Raw genomic sequence first — 19867 nt, 5'->3', positions numbered from 1 at the left:
AACCTGAACTTGACATATCAAGTCATTTAAGTTAAATGGAAGGAGACATCTTGGCTCATCTTACAGTCAGTAATGAATCACGTGGCTTTGAATAGCTTTAGCATTTGACTCTGGAAAGTTCTGCCATGTGATTTTAAGCCGTCTGCAGCAGAAGCTTTCTAAAATGACCTCCGTGTAGCTGAATTTGCATGTGAACCAGTTCCCTCCATTCCTCTTTAAAAATACACTGACTGATGCCCATGGCATGCTGAATGTTCCTAGCTGATAGTTCATTCCACACATTACACCTCCCATGTCTGAATAATATGGCTTCCAAGGGTCAATTCTTTTGTTTCTGACTGGAAATGACATCATTAAATTAAATGGTATTTAAGCTGATCAAAAAAAAAGAGTCGTTTTTATGAAAATTCAGTTGAATCATTCAGAAAGACTCAATAAAAGCAAATAACTAATATTGTATTGACTGTCAATTTAGGGTAAGGTAAGACAACATTAAGAAATTGGGAAGGGAACGACAAACTGGAATTTGGCATTCATCTGGCTCCACAATTTAAAAACAATGTTTTGTAAGAAGCTCCATTTGTTCATTCAAAAACACGTACTGGGTACCCACCATGTGATTAGCATTTTGTTAAGCTCTAGGGCTGGGCGGCTGAAACAGGCAGGATCCCAAAGACAAGGTTTCCTCCCTTCCAGGCACTCATTACCTTTCAGAGAAGTCAGACGTGCCCTCAATTATAGTGGAATGCTGGCTGTGCACATGAATACATTGCTCTGAGACTATGTGGCAGAAGTGGGAGCTATCAGTTTTTCTCTGGTGTCATCAGGAAAGACCTTAGTGATGAGGTGAAGCGTAGGCAGATGCTTGGGTTGACATAGGGTTGGGGTGGTGAGCTGGGAGGAGGAGAGGAAAGAGCCTGTATAGAACCACATGTGTGTGAGGGAGCATGGTGTGCTCAGAACAGACCAAGGGTTGGGTATGACTGGAACTGAAGGGAACAAGACCACAATGATGGGGAACCAGGCTGGATAGGTAGCAGGAACTAGATCAAGAAGAGCCCTGCTGGGCTTCCCTGGTGGCACAGTGGTTGAGGGTCCGCCTGCCGGTGCAGGGGACGCAGGTTCGTGCCGCGGTCCGGGAAGGTCCCACATGCCGCGGAGCGGCTGGGCCCGTGAGGCATGGCCGCTGAGCCTGCGCGTCCGGAGCCTGTGCTCCGCAACGGGAGAGGCCACAACAGTGAGAGGCCCGCGTATCGCAAAATAAAAAAAAAAAAAAAGAAGAGCCCTGCTGCCATGATTGGGTTTAGATGTCTTCCTTTGGTGATACAGGGAATCTCTGAAATTGTTAAGCAGGAAATTGATGTATTTGGCTTTTAGCTCAAATCAGCCTGAATCTCAGAAGGAATGATCCAATAAAAACTATTTGGGAAGCTCTTCACTACCATCCTAGCGTTGATCATATCCATAAATCACCTTCTCATTCCCGTTAGGCAGTCTCGTCCTTCTTTACCCCTAGATATGAGACCCAGAAATGGGATGCTATGTCACATAAGAAATCTGAGGTAGGGTTTTCTTTTAATCTAACAGGTTGTAGAATTGAAACTTGTGATGCAGTCTTACGAATTTTTAGTATTTAGTATTTGTAAAAAACCCCTCTTTTACCTCTAACTTCAACTCTTTCACTAAGGCCTGTATGAGTCTAAAAGGCAAAGAAGTGAAAAATCAGTTCTTAGTAACTGAAGCAGAAACTGATACCTAACTGTGACAGCAGTTGTCAGATGGTGTTCAGCCCCTTTTGCTTGTGAGTTTAGGCAATCTCTGTCCATACCTATGTGTATATTCTGTCACCTCTATGTAAAACTTAGAAATTCATCAGTATTGGGGATAGTTCACCCACCAGTGTAGACAGGCTTCTAAACTGGTTTTCCCTGTGCATTTTTGTGTCACATGGAGGTTTTAAGGTCACAATCTGCCTGGACTCTGAAGTACGTAAAGAAGGCATTAGGAGTCTGTTTTCCTGCCTAAGGATTTTCTAGTTCAGGTATCTAGAAAGATCTGTGGCTGCCTTGCTCACATGCATGTCCCGTCAGCAGCTACACAGGATATTCTGTATCCTTTGCGTTGGATATTTTCCTAATCATGGTGATCGTGACGTCCTGCACTGCATCCCAGTGTCACCTTCCTTTATGCTCCTCAGTGACAGCTTACTACTCAGGAAGAGAATGCTGCAAGGGACCCCTGCTCTTTAAAAGAAAGAAAAGACCAGGATAAAGAAATATGCTCGCCTAGGGTGGCATAGTTAGGTGGGAGCCATGGAAGAGTAATGATCCATGGAGGGTGGGAATAAAAGGAAGCTGTAGACGGGCCATGCAGATTTTTGTTTATAGTAATGGTTCCCAAACATTGTCTACTCAGAATTTATCCCTTTTGGCATCTGACTGAATTTTACAGACCCCATTTCATTTTATTACCCAGTGAGTTTCTTCTTTCATGTCTCTCAGGGAATGTTTCTCTGCTTTTGTATTAGTCCTGGGCCTCCGCTCTGCTATCCTGCATTCTCCTTCCTCCTCCCATCCTTGACTCCACCCTAAACTGCCCTTTTTTCTTTCTTTTTTCAACCACATTATGTCTTCCCCCTTTTGAAGACTTCCATTCAAAATAACTTAGCTTTTTTAAAAAATGGGAAAGGAAGTTTTATTTAATAACTAATGTGAAGCCATTTAGATTGCAATTTGAAGCAAAATGAGTGATGACCCATATGTATACACTGGGTAAAAACTCCAGATGGAACAAGTTAAATAAGCAAGAAAGAGATGGAAAGAATCTAAGGAGCTAGTATGAAATAGGTTATTTGTCAGACACGTGGAGGGGTAGCAGCTTTTAAAGGAGTGAAACAGAACATTACAGAGAAAGGAACCTATAAACTTAATTCTATGGAAATAATAAAATATCTGTATCCAAACAAACTAAACTAAAATGAACAGGAAATATGTTTGCAAAGGTATTTTCATCATTAGGACAAATAAAATCTTAAATTGTATTATCCATAAAAACCATCATTAAAGTAATTTTTAAAATCATTACGATTCTAAGGGATAGGTAAAATATAAAGATAGTTCAAACAAGAGGAAATAAAAACAGTAAAACAAAGTTACAAACATTAAAACCGTTAAAAATCTTTAGTAAATAGACGTGTGAAATCAACATTGTTATAGTTTAACCTGATTGCAGGTAGAATATTACAGCTTAGAAGTTATTTTGAAGCTATTAAAGTGGTAGTAATGTTTAAGAACAAAATCCAGTTTTGACAAGATGTGAATTTGGATATGTTCATATACTGCTCTTGATGTTAATAATTGATAAACTCTTGTTAGAAGCTTCATCTATTGATATACTCAGCAATTCAACGTCTCTTCATTGGCTACCGGGAGCAGAGTAGTGAATGAAACAACATGCAGTATACTGCATGACCTGACTGGTGATAAGGATATTCACACCCCTTCCTTGCCAATGCACTGGTGTGGTTTCCCCTTTTATATGTTCCCACTGTATCCTAATCAGGGAGATTATGCAGATGGCTAACATTTGCTGAGTGCTTCCTGTGTGCTGAGTACTAAGTGCTTTGAATATATGACCTCATTCAAGCCACACAACAACCATATGAGGGGTTACAATTTTTATGCTCATTTTATAGGTGAAGAAATGAGGGGCAGAGAAATGTTCAATGACTTATCCATGGTCATACCACTAAGAAATGGTGAAACTGTGATTCGCACCCCCTCGAGATCGGCTTCCAGGCCCTTGCTCTTAATGCCTATGTTCCCTGTCCTCCCCATGATAAGATGGTTACATTGCTTTAATTGGCTCATATGGTTTTCTTGTTGATGATATCACCTAGCACATTGCCTGTTACATACTAAGCAATTGCCCAATATTAGTTGAAAGCATGAGGAAAGAATTACTAAGAAAGATACAATTACACGCTTGAGGATGTTCCTTGCAGCCTTACCTGCAGTAGTTAAAAAGAAATTCAGGCAATGTAAACAAATAATAAAGGAATGACTATGTAATTTACCATCTGTCAGCTTAATGGGATATTATGTAGCTATTCAGGCTCTGTAGCAGCTTATAGCATGGAACGGTATCATGGCTATATAGGGACAAAAGACTGCAAATGTGAGCTGTGGTAATCCTAACTGTAACCTGGATGCCCCTCTAGGCATTATCATTGCAGGTATAGAAAATATAATGATAATGATAAACCCAAGTTATGCTAGCCCCAAACCCTTGCCTGCTTACACAGAACCCTCATCCCTACTGTACCCCTTGCAAGAGTGCCTGAGGATCTCCAAGGGTACTCTCCCACTCCCCACCCAGTGCTGGTGAGCAGCGTTCACCACAAGACATCTGCCCAGGTCTTCCTATCCAGACCCTTCAGGGGCCACTACAGATGGAGCCCCGAGAGAGAGCCCCAGCCCTGCCCTGTGGAAGGTCCCTCCCCGGAACACCCAGCTCTGTGCCCTGCCTGACCTCTTTTCATGTTCAGAGAGGTGTTTGGTAGCCTGTAGAACTGAGAGAACAAGTCTTTATCGAACGCCGTCCAGCTCCTAGGCCCCAAACCAAGATTCTTCTCATGCCCAGAGTCTCACAAAGATGATGAGATGACAGAAGGTAAGAGCCAGGAGGGCAGGTTATCTTGGTTTGCTTTTTTTTTTTTTTAACATCTTTATTGGAGTATGATTGCTTTACAATGGTGTGTTAGTTTCTGCTTTATGCCAAAGTGAATCAGCTGTACATATACATACGTCCCCATATCTACTCTCCCTTGCATCTCCCTCCCACCCTCCCTATCCCACCCCTCTAGGTGGACACAAAGCACCGAGCTGATGTCCCCATGCTATGCAGCTGCTTCCCACTAGCTATCTATTTTACATTTAGTAGTGTATATATGTCCAGGCCACTCTCACTTTGTCCCAGCTTACCATTCCCCATCCCCGTGTCCTCAAGTCTATTCTCTACGTCTGCGTCTTTATTCCTGTCCTGCCCCTAGGTTCTTCAGAACCTTTTATTTATTTTTAGATTCCATATATATGTGTTAGCATACGGTATTTGTTTTTCTCTTTCTGACTTACTTCACTCTGTATGACAGACTCTAGGTCCATCCACCTCACTACAAATAACTCAATTTCCTTTCTTTTTATGGCTGAGTAATATTCCATTGTATGTATGTGCCACATCTTCTTTATCCATTCATCTGTCGATGGACGCTTAGGTTGCTTTCATGTCCTGGCTATTGTAAATAGAGCTGTAGTGAACATTGTGGTACATGACTCTTTTTGAATTATGGTTTTCTCAGGGTATATGCCCAGTAGTGCGATTGCTGGGTCGTATGGTAGTTCTATTTTTAGTTTTTTAAGGAACCTCCATACTGTTCTCCATAGCGGCTGTCTCAATTTACATTCCCACCAACAGTGCAAGAGGGTTCCATTTTCTCCACACCCTCTCCAACATTTATTGTTTATAGATTTTCTTGATGATGGCCATTCTGACCAGTGTGAGATGATATCTCATTGTAGTTTTGATTTGTATTTCTCTAATGATTAATGATGTTGAGCATTCTTTCATGTGTTTGTTGGCAATCTGTATATCTTCTTTGGAGAAATATCTATTTAGGTCTTCTGTCCATTTTTGGATTGGGTTGTTTCTTTCTTTGATATTGAGCTGCATGAGCTGCTTGTAAATTTTGGAGATTAATCCTTTGTCAGTTACTTCATTTGCAAATATTTTCTTGCATTCTGAGGGTTGTCTTTTTGTCTTGCTTATGGTTTCCTTTGCTGTGCAAAAGCTTTTAAGTTTCACTAGGTCCCATTTGTTTATTTTTGTTTTTATTTCCCTTTCTCTAGGAGGTGGGTCAGAAAGGATCTTGCTGTGATTTATGTCATGGAGTGTTCTGCCTGTGTTTTCCTCTAAGAGTCTGGCCTTACATTCAGGTCTTTAATCTATTTTGAGTTTATTTTTGTGTATGGTGTTAGGGAGTGTTCTAATTTCATTCTGTTGCATGTAGCTGTCCAGTTTTCCCAGCACCACTTATTGAAGAGGCTGTCTTTTCTCCACTGTAAATTCTTGCCTAGTTTATCAAAGATAAGGTAACCATATGTGTGTGGGTTTATCTCTGGGCTTTCTATCCTGTTCTATTGATCTATATTTCTGTTTTTGTGCCAGTACCATACTGTCTTGATTACTGTAGCTTTGTAATATAGTCTGAAGTCAGGGAGCCTGATTCCTCCAGCTCCGTTTTTCTTTCTCAAGATTGCTTTGGCTATTCAGGGTCTTTTGTGTTTCCATACAAATTGTGAAATTTTTTGTTCTAGTTCTGTGAAAAATGCCAGTCGTAGTTTGATAGGGATTGCATTGAATCTGTAGATTGCTTTGGGTAGTAGAGTCATTTTCACAATGTTGATTCTTCCAATCCTAGAACATGGTATATCTCTCCATCTGTTTGCATCATCTTTAATTTCTTTCATCAGTGTCTTATAATTTTCTGCATACAGGTGTTTTGTCTCCTTAGGTAGGTTTATTCCTAGATAATTTATTCTTTTTGTTGCAGTGGTAAATGGGAGTGTTTTCTTAATTTCACTTTCAGATTTTTCATCATTAGTGTATAGGAATGCAAGAGATCTGTGCCTTAATTTTGTATCCTGCTACTTTACCAAATTCATTGGTTATCTCTAGGAGTTTTCTGGTAGCATCTTTAGGATTCTCTATGTACAGTATCATGTCATCTGCAAACAGTGACAGCTTTATTTCTTCTTTTCTGATTTGGATTCCTTTTGTTTCTTCTTCTTCTCTGATTGCTGTGGTTAAAACTTCCAAAAGTATGTTGAATAATAGTGGTGAGAGTGGGCAACCTTGTCTTGTTCCTGATCTTAGTGGAAATGCTTTCAGTTTTTCACCATTGAGGACGATGTTGGCTGTGGGTTTGGCATATATGGCCTTTATTATGTTGAGGTAAGTTCCCTCTATGCCTACTTTCTGGAGGGTTTTTATCATAAATGGGTGTTGAATTTTGTCAAAAGCTTTCTCTTGCTTTGTTTCTTGACATTTGCTAAGGGCTTAGAACAGTGCTTGACCGTGGCGGACATAGAATAAATGTTCACTGAATGAGCCAACACTACTTTTTGAGCTTCTGCCCTTTACTTCTCACCTCACTGGAACTGATGGGGACAGTGATAGACCAGCAGAGCAGAATAGCAGTTTCTGCAGTGATGGAAATGTTCTCTGTCTGTGCCATCTAACAAGTGTTGTTCAATTCCTTTTTTGTTTCCTCCTACTCTTTTTATTTCCTCCTGCTCCTACTCTTCCTCTCATGTATGTGTGTCCTCCTTTAAAAAAAAAAAAAAGGCGGCTTGGTAGTTTCCACTCATATATTTCGATCCCTGAAGGAGTTCATGAGTGTACCTCATCTGTAACTGGCCAAACCTCCATCTAAGTTAGGGTTCCATTAGCACATCTGGTGACTAATTATGAAAAATGTTTCTGTGGAAGAAGGAAGGAAGACTTGGGACGAGACTATGTGGTGAGACTTGAGGGACACCTCTAGGTCCTTCCATCGTAAGAGCTATGTGGAAAAGAGTGCTGCACCAGGGTTTAGGAAAATGTGGTCTCACATCCCATTTCTGTCACAATCTGGCCCTGAATCCTAAGCACACACAGTCTCTGTAACTCACTCTTTGTCTGTAGGATAAGGTGATTGAATTAGGTTATTTAGCAGGTCCTTTTTAGCACCTCTGTGGAAACTATAGTGTGTTCTGGAGGATAGTTTGAAGACTACTGTTTTAGTACAGATGGTCCCAAATTTACAGTGGTTTGACTTACTTTACAGTGGTGTGGAAGCCATGTGACTTTGGTAGAAACTGTACTTTAGATTTTGAATTTTAATTTTTTCCTGGGCTAGTTACAGGCAGTAGGATCTCTCTCATGAGGCTGGTCAGTGGGTGCAGCTCCCAGTAGCCACACCATCACGAGGGTAAACAACCAATATACACACAACCCTTCTCTGTACCCATGCAACCATTCTGTTATTCACTTTCAGTATAGTAATCAATCAATTAGATGAGATAGTCAACACTTTATTATAAAATAGGCTTTGTATTAAACCATGTTGCTCAACTGTAAGTGTTCTTTGCATGTTTAAGGCAGGCAAAGCTAAGCTAGGTAGGTTAGGTGTATTAAATTCATTTTTTTTTAATTAATTAATTAATTTTATTTTTGGCTACTTTGGGTCTTCATAGCTGCACGAGGGCTTTCTCTAGTTGCGGTAAGTGGGAGCTACTCCGTTGCGGTGCGCGGGCTTCTCATTGCAGTGGTTTCTTTTGTTGCGGAGCACGGGCTCTAGGCACGCGAGCTTCAGTAGTTGCGGCACGCAGGCTCAGTAGTTGTGGCTCGCGGGCTCTAGAGCGCAGGCTCAGTAGCTGTGGCACACGGGCTTAGTTGCTCCGCGGCATGTGGGATCTTCCCGGACAAGGGCTCGAACCCGTGTCCCCTGCATTGGCAGGTGGATTCTTAACCACTGCGCCATCAGGGAAGCCCTAAATTCATTTTTGACTTCTGATATTCTCAACCTATCAGCCGATCTCAAGATGGGTTTATTGGGACGTAACCCCTTTGTAAGTTGAGGAAGATCTGTGTGTGCTAAAGTTAAACAGCATCAGAAGAAAAATAAGGAGTGTGTTACAAGAGGTAAATGCTGCATTGTTTTTCCATCTCAAGTTTTTAGGGAATTAATGGCAACATTTTTATGTTGAGTTCTTGTCTGCAAAATGCTGTTGTATGAGAAATGCGGGAGATACAAAGATGAGACCATGGACTCTTTCCTACCGTATCCAAAATCTAGTAGGAGGAAGAGAAACAAAAAAAGAATTATAATACAAGGCAGATTGATAAATGACACAGAAATTATATTAGATGCCCCCCACCCCATTTGCAAATCCTTCTAGGATTCTTCCTATTCAGCATCTTCCTCTCTTTGGAGGAAAGTTTCTTTATTGGAGGCCATATTTAGACCTGACTTGAAAGGACTCCAAGAATTTGTACTGGCTACCAAGATAGGAGATTTTAGTGCGGTTTTGTGTTCTCAAGTTAGATATGTACGTCAAGGTTTTGACTTGGCAAATATTTTAAAATTCTAAATTTAGATTAATCTGTAAATCTATCCTGAAGGTTCAGGGTAAATAAATAACAAGCAGATCATTAATGAACTTGGTGAGAGTATGAACTTGGTCTCTAGACCAAGTTTGCAAATTACAGTGGTGCAGTACATTTTTTGATTTAACATCTTTTTTGGAGTATAATTGCTTTACAGTGGTGCGTTAGTTTCTGCTTTATGCCAAAGTGAATCAGCTGTACATATACATACGTCCCCATATCTACTCTCCCTTGCATCTCCCTCCCACCCTCCCTATCCCACCCCTCTAGGTGGACACAAAGCACCGAGCTGATGTCCCCATGCTATGCGGCTACTTCCCACTAGCTATGTATTTTACATTCGGTAGTGTATTTATGTCCAGGCCACTCTCACTTTGTCCCAGCTTACCCTTCCCCCTCCCCGTGTCCTCAAGTCCATTCTCTACATCTGCGTCTTTATTCCTGTCCTGCCCCTAAGTTCTTCAGAACCTTTTATTTATTTATTTATTTTTAGATTCCGTATATATGTGTTAGCATATGGTATTTGTTTTTCTCTTTCTGACTTACTTCACTCTGTATGACAGACTCTAGGTCCATCCACCTCACTACAAATAACTCAATTTCATTTCTTTTTATGGCTGAGTAATATTGCATTGTATATATGTGCCACATCTTCTTTATCCATTCATCTGTCGATGGACATTTAAGCTGCTTCCATGTCCTGGCTATTGTAAATAGAGCTGTAGTGAACATTGTGGTACATGACTCTTTTTGAATTACGGTTTTCTCAGGGTATATGCCCAGTAGTGGGATTGCTGGGTCGTATGGTAGTTCTATTTTTATTTTTTTAAGGAACCTCCATACTGTTCTTCATAGCGACTGTATCAATTTACATTCCCACCAACAGTGCAGGAGGGTTCCATTTTCTCCACACCCTCTCCAGCATTTATTGTTTGTAGATTTTTTGATGATGGCCATTCTGACTGGTGTGAGGTGATATCTCATTGTAGCTTTGATTTGCATTTCTCTAATGATTAATGATGTTGAGCATTCTTTCATGTGTTTGTTGGCAATCTGTATATCTTCTTTGGAGAAATGTCTATTTAGGTCTTCTGTCCATTTTTGGATTGGGTTGTTTCTTTCTTTGATATTGAGCTGCATGAGCTGCTTGTAAATTTTGGAGATTAATCCTTTGTCAGTTGCTTCATTTGCAAATATTTTCTTGCATTCTGAGGGTTGTCTTTTTGTCTTGCTTATGGTTTCCTTTGCTGTGCAAAAGCTTTTAAGTTTCATTAGGTCCCATTTGTTTATTTTTGTTTTTATTTCCCTTTCTCTAGGAGGTGGGTCAGAAAGGATCTTGCTGTGATTTATGTCATGGAGTGTTCTGCCTATGTTTTCCTCTAAGAGTTTAATAGTGTTTGGCCTTACATTTAGGTCTTTAATCCATTTTGAGTTTATTTTTGTGTATGGTGTTAGGGAGTGTTCTAATTTCATTCTATTGTATGTAGCTGTCCAGTTTTCCCAGCACCACCTATTGAGGAGGCCGTCTTTTCTCCACTGTAAATTCTTGCCTACTTTATCAAAGATAAGGTGATCATGTGTGCGTGGGTTTATCTCTGGGCTTTCTATCCTGTTCCATTGATCTATATTTCTGTTTTTTTGCTGGTACCATACTGTCTTGATTACTGTAGCTTTGTAGTATAGTCTGAAGTCAGGGAGCCTGATTCCTCCAGCTCCGTTTTTTTTTTCTCAAGATTGCTTTGGCTATTCGGGATCTTTTGTGTTTCCATATAAATTGTGAACTTTTTTGTTCTAGTTCTGTGAAAAATGCCAGTCGTAGTTTGATAGGGATTGCATTGAATCTGTAGATTGCTTTGGGTAGTAGAGTCATTTTCACAATGTTGATTCTTCAAATCCAAGAACATGGTATATCCCTCCATCTGTTTGTATCATCTCTAATTTCTTTCATCAGTGTCTTATAGTTTTCTGTATACAGGTCTTTTGTCTCCCTAGGAAGGTTTATTCCGAGGTATTTTATTCTTTTTGTTGCAGTGGTAAATGGGAGTGTTTCCTTAATTTCTCTTTCAGATTTTTCATTGTTAGTGTATAGGAATGCAAGAGATTTCTGTGCATTAATTTTGTATCCTGCTACTTTTCCAAATTTGTTGATTATCTCTAGGAGTTTTCTGGTAGCATCTTTTAGGATTCTCTATGTACAGTATCATGTCATCTGCAAACAATGACAGCTTTATTTCTTCTTTTCTGATTTGGATTCCTTTTATTTCTTTTTTTCTCTGATTGCTGTGGCTAAAACTTCCAAAAGTATGTTGAATAATAGTGGTGAGAGTGAGCAACCTTGTCTTGTTCCTGATCTCAGAGGAAATGCTTTCAGTTTTTCACCATTGAGAACGATGTTGGTTGTGGGTTTGTCATATATGGCCTTTATTATGTTGAGGTAAGTTCCCTCTGTGCCTACTTTCTGAAGGGGTTTTATCGTAAATGGGTGTTGAATTTTGTCAGAAACTTTTTCTGCATCTATTTAGGTGATCATACGGTTTTTCTCCTTAAATTTGTTAATATGGTGTATCACATTGATTGATTTGCATATATTGAAGAATACTTGCATTCCTGGGATAAACCCCACTTGATCAGGGTATATGATCCTTTTTTTTTTTTTTGACATCTTTATTGGAGTATAATTGCTTTACAGTGGTGTGTTCGTTGCAGCATTATATAAAGTGCATCAACTATACATATACATATATCCCCATATCTCTTCACTCTTGTGTCTCCCTCCCTCCAACCCTGCCTGTGATCCTTTGAATGTGCTGTTGGATTCTCTTTGCTAGTATTTTGTTGAGGATTTTTGCATCTACGCTCATCAGTGATATTGGCCTGTAGTTTTCTTTTTTCGTAGCATCTTTGTCTGGTTTTGGTATCAGTGTGATGGTGGCCTCATAGAATGAGTTTGGGAGTGTTCCTCCCTCCCGTGCAGTACATTTTAAAACTCATTGTTAATATTGTGTACAGCTTAAGTGGTATTACTTGGCTCTTGAGAAAGCATTTTGCAATGACATTAAAGAAAATGCCCTGCTACAGTAGCTAAAATGACTTCGTCTCCCTGAAGATAGTTGCAGTGATACCACTGTAAAAGGTATGGTCTTTAAGGATGAAGCATGTCATCATTTTTGTGAAACCTATCTCCCTGTCCATTAGTGTACAGCGCTATCATTTCCCCATTATGTTTACATAATTCTCCCAAGTGAAGTCAGCTTTGCATAAACCTCTGGGCATTTTATTAACTGCTTTGTTACGAAGTAGGCAACTTATGTTTGAATCAGTATCTGATTATACATTAAAATAAAAACAAAGCACACCATGTAACAGATAAACCCTTTCCCTTCTACGTAAATTGCAAGTGGCTGGATATGTATTTGTCCCTTTTAAAAATTTTATATCATGCCAGTTTCATTAGATGAGATGAGGAAATCTGAATTTCACTCTACTAACTTGGTTAGCGTTTTGAGAACTTTAATAGTAGGAATAGAACTTTAATTGTAGAAACCTGTGGATTATGTCATTGGACCACCCCTTTTGCAGAGGAGGGCACAGTAATCCACAAAATGAAATGATTTGCCCCTATCCCAAGGTGTGTGGGACTGGTGTGTTTACTCTGTAGCCTGCAGATGTTGCTGTGTTATTCCTAAGGGTAAAAGAGCCCAGGGTTTGCGAGTTACTGAGAGCAAGCCTCTGTGGATGGAGGATATAAAGTGGAATTTTGTGATTTGCTTGATATAGGAAGCTCCGTATGTTATGAAAAATATAAAACTAGATCAAAGTAGATAGCCCACAGCTATGGTGAGGTTGATGATCAGTGAGCAGAAAGCCATAAACAAAGTTGAGATGATGAATGGTCTTATCCCATATAGGAAGCTCTGATGCATGTGTGGGTGGTAGGGCTTCCTATCTCCTGGATTATAAACAGAACATGCTATCCAAGCATTCGCTAATGTGCACCAGCATTAAAAATTAGATTTGTGGGATTTTTGTTTGTATTAAGTTTGAGATATTGCATTTGTTGAAATGTGAATTTCCTTTAATTCTAGTCCAGTGTACTTGAGCATTTGATAGATGGGGATGGGATGAAAATGGTCATCTTCATTTCCAGAGCAGGTAAAACAAAGAGATTGTCTATGGCAGCAAAGAGTATGGTGGGCGCATTTTTAGCTTTTGTGGAAGCATTTTCTCTTTGCTCCAAGATTTCTTTAGACTCTGTTTTTTCCTTTTACATGTACTATGAAGAACATTAGTCTCATAATGTTACACATATTGTATTATTGTACCTTTTTCTTCTTCTTTTTTTTTTTTTTTTTTTTTGCTTAAAACAATAGAGATGTATTCTCTCGCAGTTCTGGAGACCAGAAGGTCAAAATCAAGCTGTAGGCAGGGCCACGCTCCCTCTGGAGGCTCTAGAGGAGGGTCTGTTCCTTGCCTCTTCCCGCTTCTCATGGCTGTTGGTGCTCCTTGACTTCTAGCTGCGTCATTCCGATCTCTGCCTCAGTCATATTGTCTCTTCCTCTTCGGTCAAAGCTCCCTGGCCCTCGCTCTTAAAAGGACCTTGTCACTGAAATGAGAGGTCACCTGGATAATCCAGGACAAGTGCCTCCTCTCAGGATTTCTAATCACATTTGTTTTGCATTGTAAGGTGGTGTTCACCCATCTACCACATGAAGTAATATTCAGATTCTGGACATTCACAGGACATGGGTGTATCTTTTGGGAGACCACCATTCCACCCACTACGATTATCATGCCCATATGTAATCAATATAAAGAATTTTTTTAAAGTCCTCTTATCTGTAGAATCATTATCTATTTGTGTCTTAAATTAAACCTTCCAGAATTTAACTTCAATCTGGCTAAGGTCCAGAAACTCAAAGCCAAGTTTACAGTGCACATTTCTTGTGTATACAATAGATGATTCTACTTACCCTTACTTATCCTTGTTCTTTCTCTTCCCCTGGTTCTGTCTCCTGTGATTCATAATCTGTCCTGGTCCCAAGTATTAACTTACTTACATTTTTCCTGTTTACTGTATTCTCGGCAGCCCTATATCCTTGTGGAAGGAAGCAGGAATCTGGCCCTGCTTTGTCTCTCCACCTAGCTTTTCTCACTTGCTCTCCTCTTCTGACATTCCCACCACATCAGCCTCCTGTCAGTTTCTGGACCTTTCTAAGCCATGTCTCACCTCAAGGTCTTAGCTCCTATTATTTCTTCTTCTGCAAACATTGTTCTGCCAACTTGAACATCATGGGATTCTTCTCCCTTTAGGTTTAGGTGAAATGTCACCTCCTTGGACTGGTTGTTCCAGACAGCGTGTTACTTGAATGTTTTCTTGGTTCAGCCTGGGACTCAGTATACGTTAGAATTGGCTGTAAGCAGTTTTGGAGCACAGCAATGATAAATCTCTGCATTCAATAAAAATACTCAAACTTAGATTTTCGTAAATGCCTACTAATCTCTGTACTTCCTTTCTTGGCTTCTGTGTAAGACGAGGCCTCCTCAGTTCCTCTGTCGTTGCTCCAAAGGAACGTGACTTCCATCTTGGCTTTCAGCTTCAGTTGCTTTATTTATTTTATTTTATTTTTTGGTGTGGCAGGATGATGCATACTGAATTAAAAGGCAAAAATGCAGGTTTTTAAAAAGTGGGTTAGGTTCTTAAAATGAGCAGTGGTTTGCTGTGGCATTTAATTATTATCTGACATAGTTGTTATCTGAAAGCTTTAGATAGCTACATTTTTAACCTACTTTCTGGCTGAATAGAATCTATGGGTACCCTTTAAAAGAGGGCGATATAGGTATATTGAGGGAGAAATAAAATGGTACCTTGTACTTTCTAAAAATGTTATTGCTTTCTTTTCACCCTGCAAGGGACATCAAACAAAATGTTGAAAGCCTTTAAGGGAACATTATTCTCCTAATCAGAGACAAGTGGGAAAGTTGAAGTAGCTATACAAATCAAAATCATGTGTATGTCTGTTCTGTGAAATGACAGATGTAAGTTTTCCTTCAGATGGAGGTTTGTTTTCCCTGTTCTGCCTTAGCCACAATAACTTGAAACAGTCTGTCTGCTGGCACACAAAGCGAGGGGGTGGGTGGAGGGGCCCGGGTGTTGCTGTAGGAAAGTCAAGTACATTCTTAGAGCGCCTTTTGGGGACAAGCAGCTGAAATATTTTTATAGTCAGCTAAGATAACAGGGAAGAATGAGAGTCTAGCTTTTTATAACTCAAATCTGCAGAAAATTCAGTTTTCCCATATTTGTATCCAAGTCAGTACCTATTCATTTAAAACTAAGTTCCAGTTTGTGGCATAGACTGTGAATATTATCCTGTCAGCCCGGTTTCTTGAGTCCTGCAAGTTGTTTTACAGACCAGTGTGAATGGTGGAATGCACTGAAATGCTGGGCATATTTAAAGCCTCCAACTTTTTCTTCCAGCCTGGATCCTTTTGCTCATTGTGACCTTTCATAGTTGTACCATGAGATACTTGGAGTGGTTGTCACGATATTCCACTTTCTGGAATAACAGGCTGAAGGCCCATATACCTCTTGTTATTTGCTGTAGGTCCCAGGTGACCGTATGATGCAATGTAGTGAATTATGGTGATGGCCAGCAAAATGTCAAGCTGACAAGGTTATGGAATTTCTCAGCCAGCATTCTACATTACACCTTCCAGTTATATGTTCTAAAATATATGTGCCATAGCTAGACTTACAACCAGCATTCCACAAGCCAGCCTTAAAGATAACTTATTCTTTTTCCTCTTCATATGTTGAGAAAGTTTTATAGAACGCTGGCTGCACAGACTATATATCACCAGGTGATGTTTTGAGAGTGGCATGAACTCTTGAAACAGAAAGAAACTATTCATAGTTAAATCCTTAACTTTTGTAGGTTGATTTTAAATTTGTTTTCTTTGACATAAAAGACTATTTAACTTTAAAAATAGCACCTGCTACAAAGAACTCAATGTACAGTGAGTGAGCTGGGGCAAAGAACTTTAAATTATAATTTAGATTTTGTGAAAATGCTGGAACAGGAGAATAGGTATTTTATTTCTCATTCATAAATGGTTATAAATAGTGGCCTGTTATTGGTTGGAATAAGTCAGCAGAAACGGTTTCCTTTATGACCAGAGAGAAACAGGGTTATTGGAGTTCTCTTCTGGGATTATTGCTGTATCCACTTAGACTAGTACGGTTCTTGAAATATTTGTGTGGAAGCTATCTCAGAGGTTTAAAAATAGTTTTAAACAAATCTAATTAAATTCATGTTGGATTCCAAAATCTGCTATTGATATTAGAAATAAAAGTCAGTTTCTTTTGTAAAAAAAAAAAAAGATGATAACATAGATGAAGTTATTTTAATAAAGATTAAAGGTAGTCCTCTTTGCATGGTGATGCAGGACCATAAAAATAACCATGCAAGCTGTAACTGTGCAAAACAATCTTAATAATGGGAAAATTACTAGTTCTGTCACCTTAAAAATTTTTTTTGTCAAAACATTACAGTTGTTTTACTGTAGGTGATGTATTTATAGGGAAAGGAAAAAAAACAGTAAAGCTGATATTTATCTAGTGCCCTGTAATTTAAAATGTTAGAAACACTGAGAATTAAAGTGTTTTCTTTCTTCGAGTAGAACTTAACAAGAGTAGTTAGAACATTTTTGCTTTCTTCTCATATACTTTATGATGTGGAGTATCTCTTCTTTGCCTTAGTGAGCCGTTACACTCCTTCACAAGTTTGAATCAGGTTCCAATATCTTACCATTATGCTTTCAAAGTTGTGGAATATCTGTGAGTTCCTTTAATGTTATTTCCTTTGGACCATCTTTATCCTACATCACAACCACTTTCCAATTTCACTTCCAGTGTCACCACTTTTCATTTCTTTGCCGTGCTTTTGTTGTTGTTGTTGTTGTTGGCCCTTTTGACTATACACTTCTGTAAAATGTCATGCGAGTTTATCAATGTAAAGTGAGGAGGCAACACAGCTACCTGCTTTGCTGTCTGTGCATGAACTGAATAACAGATATGCTGGGATCAATCACCAGCAGCCTCTGAAGGAAGTGACATGATTGATTACTGATCATGGTACACATCTGTTATTTATGTAGTGGTTTGTGGACCAAAGAGCTAGCAGTGAAGTTTGTACTTTATGCAGTTACCTAGTTAATATTGTGGCAAATGAAGTTCAAACCGTGTTGTTGGGGGACTGAAGTTATTTAGCTAAACTGCATTAACTGAAATTCATGCATATTGGAACCATACAAAGTGAGGAGTGCTTGTATTCCAGTTATAAATTATTTGTAGTATTGTGAAATCTTGGCCAGGCTCCCTGTGTCCTTGCCTATTACACACTGAACCCATCCAGCGTAGCCAACCTGTCATTTAGAAATTCAATTCAAAATTGAACTGGGAGTTACAAAGTCTTTGACTCAACCTCAGAGTCAGCTTTGACTCTTCTTCTTACTCTGCACCTCAGTGTGGATCAGACACTGGTGGAAACATATTCCAGACCTTATCCAGCGTGGGCAGTTTTGACTTCATCTGCCACATAGTGAGATCCTGGACATAGCTCTAGGTGGTTACCTTGGTCGTTTTTTCCAGCTCTTTCCTGTCTCCTTCACTGTCTTCCCTCTTCTTTGGCTTGCTGCTTATTTCCTGTGCATATCTCCATGTTGTACTGATTGCCCATCTATCATAATATTACTTCCTGTTTCTTTTTCTTTTTTTTTTTTTGCGGTACACGGGCCTCTCACTGTTGTGGCCTCTCGCGTTGCGGAGCACAGGCTCCGGACGCGCAGGCTCAGCGGCCATGGTTCACGGGCGCAGCCGCTTCGCGGCATGTGGGACCTTCCCAGACCGGGGCACGAACCCGTGTCCCCTGCATCGGCAGGCGGACTCTCAACCACTGCACCACCAGGGAAGCCCACTTCATGTTTCTTTTAATTCTTGTTGCCATCATCCTAATCCATGGATTTTTCAACTTGTCTTTCAGTTATTTTAATAGTCTCCTATCTGACTTCTCCACCTAGGTCACTCTCCTTTCCAGTTAATGCCACATGCTATCACAAGAGTAATCTTCCTGGAAAATTCTCTCCTTGGGGTCTACAAAATAACTTGCTAATTACAGAATAAAATCCAAACTTTTTATCAGGCCTTTATCCATTGTCTGACTTAAGCCTACATCTCCCTGTTTATCACCTGACCCCTCCTCTCAGGAATCTGGGGTTTCAGCAAGGTAGACTTCCTCATTATCTCCCAAATATGCCTACCTCCCCCTTTCTTACACACTATCCTCCTAGGATATAATCCTTTCTGTTTTTCTGAAGCCTACCTAGCTTCAAAGGCTTATCTCAAATGAGCTCTCCTGTAAAGTCTATTTTGACTTCCCAGAAATGACTTTTCTCTGGAGTTCCACAGAATTTACATTTTCCAATGTTACTTATTTGTATTTTTAGTTATTATATATTACCTAGTAGTTCCAGTTAGCTTTTACTTTCTTCTGTAGTATGTAGAATGGTATTTGACAAAGTGGTAGCCATAAATGTGTTCATTCTTTCATCTAGTTTGTTTTTTTTTTTTTTTGAGCTGCAGCCTTTTTTCTAAAAGCTGAGCTACCATGCTAGAGGTAAAACATTAAAGTCCCTGACCTCACAGCACTCTAGCTGAATGAGGTGTACAGAAAAGTAGTCAGGTGATTGTAATGCAGTAAGCCAAGCAGCATGAGGAGCAGTGAATGAGAGCCTGCGGAAGCACAGAGGAGAAGCACCAAACCTAGATGAGGGGCAATTGGAAGTGCTTCCGGGGAACTGAGGTTTAAGCAGTATCCAAAAGGTGAGTAGGAGTTAGGTAGGTGAGGGGGGACAAATGGAAAGAGTGTTCCAGGCCAAGGACACAGGGTATATATAAAGCTTAAGGAGGGGTGAGAGGCCCTGTCCACTGAGGAACTGAATCCAGGTCAGTGTAGCTAGATTGTAGGGAATGATGTTTCAGAGAGAACAGAATCTCTATGATGAGAAAGATGTGGGAATATTTGATGAATGTTTAGAAGGCAGGACCTGGAGATGGATGTTTGGGTGGGTGAAAGGATAGAGCAGCCCTCAGGTTCCTGTTAAGGGTCTCTCAGTGAATGGAGATGTTAGGGGAAGATGATCAAGTTCCATTTAGGACATTGTAAGTTTGAGGTACCTGTAGAAGATCTACAGGAAATAAACAGTAGTAGACAGTGTGGAGCACAGCAGAAAGCTTTGGCTAAGAAATGTAGTTTTGGGTGACATCATCATATGATAGGCTGAAATCAGAATGTATGGAGTTAGTAAAGCAGAAGATTTTAAGACCAAATCTTGAAGCACATCAGTGTTTCAAGGGTAAGGAAAGAGTGGAGTCTGCAAAGAATATTAAGATACAGTGAACAAAGAGGAAAGAGCAAACTAGATGGGTTGAGATGTCACAGACGCCAAGGGAAGACTGAAATCCATCCATTGGATTTAGCAACATGGAGACCATTAGTGACCTGAGTAAGAGGAGTTTCAGCATAGGAGAGGTGTGGGGAGAGGGAAACACAACGTGACCCTGGCTGGCTGGTAGTGAGTGGAGAAGTGAGCAGGCAATTCTTTTGGA

At 39.9% G+C, this 19867-nt stretch overlaps 1 protein-coding gene across 9 annotated transcripts in view; it reads left to right on the top strand.

Moving 5' to 3' along the window:
• Positions 1–19867, top strand: part of LTBP1 (latent transforming growth factor beta binding protein 1) — a 424099-nt gene that overhangs the window by 195033 nt on the left and 209199 nt on the right. The window lies entirely within an intron of this gene.

The sequence above is a fragment of the Pseudorca crassidens genome, chromosome 14 (genome assembly GCF_039906515.1).
Source record: "Pseudorca crassidens isolate mPseCra1 chromosome 14, mPseCra1.hap1, whole genome shotgun sequence".
NCBI lineage: Eukaryota > Metazoa > Chordata > Mammalia > Artiodactyla > Delphinidae > Pseudorca > Pseudorca crassidens.
Note: the sequence above shows the minus strand (reverse complement) of the source record. Positions and strands in the feature narration are given on the sequence as shown.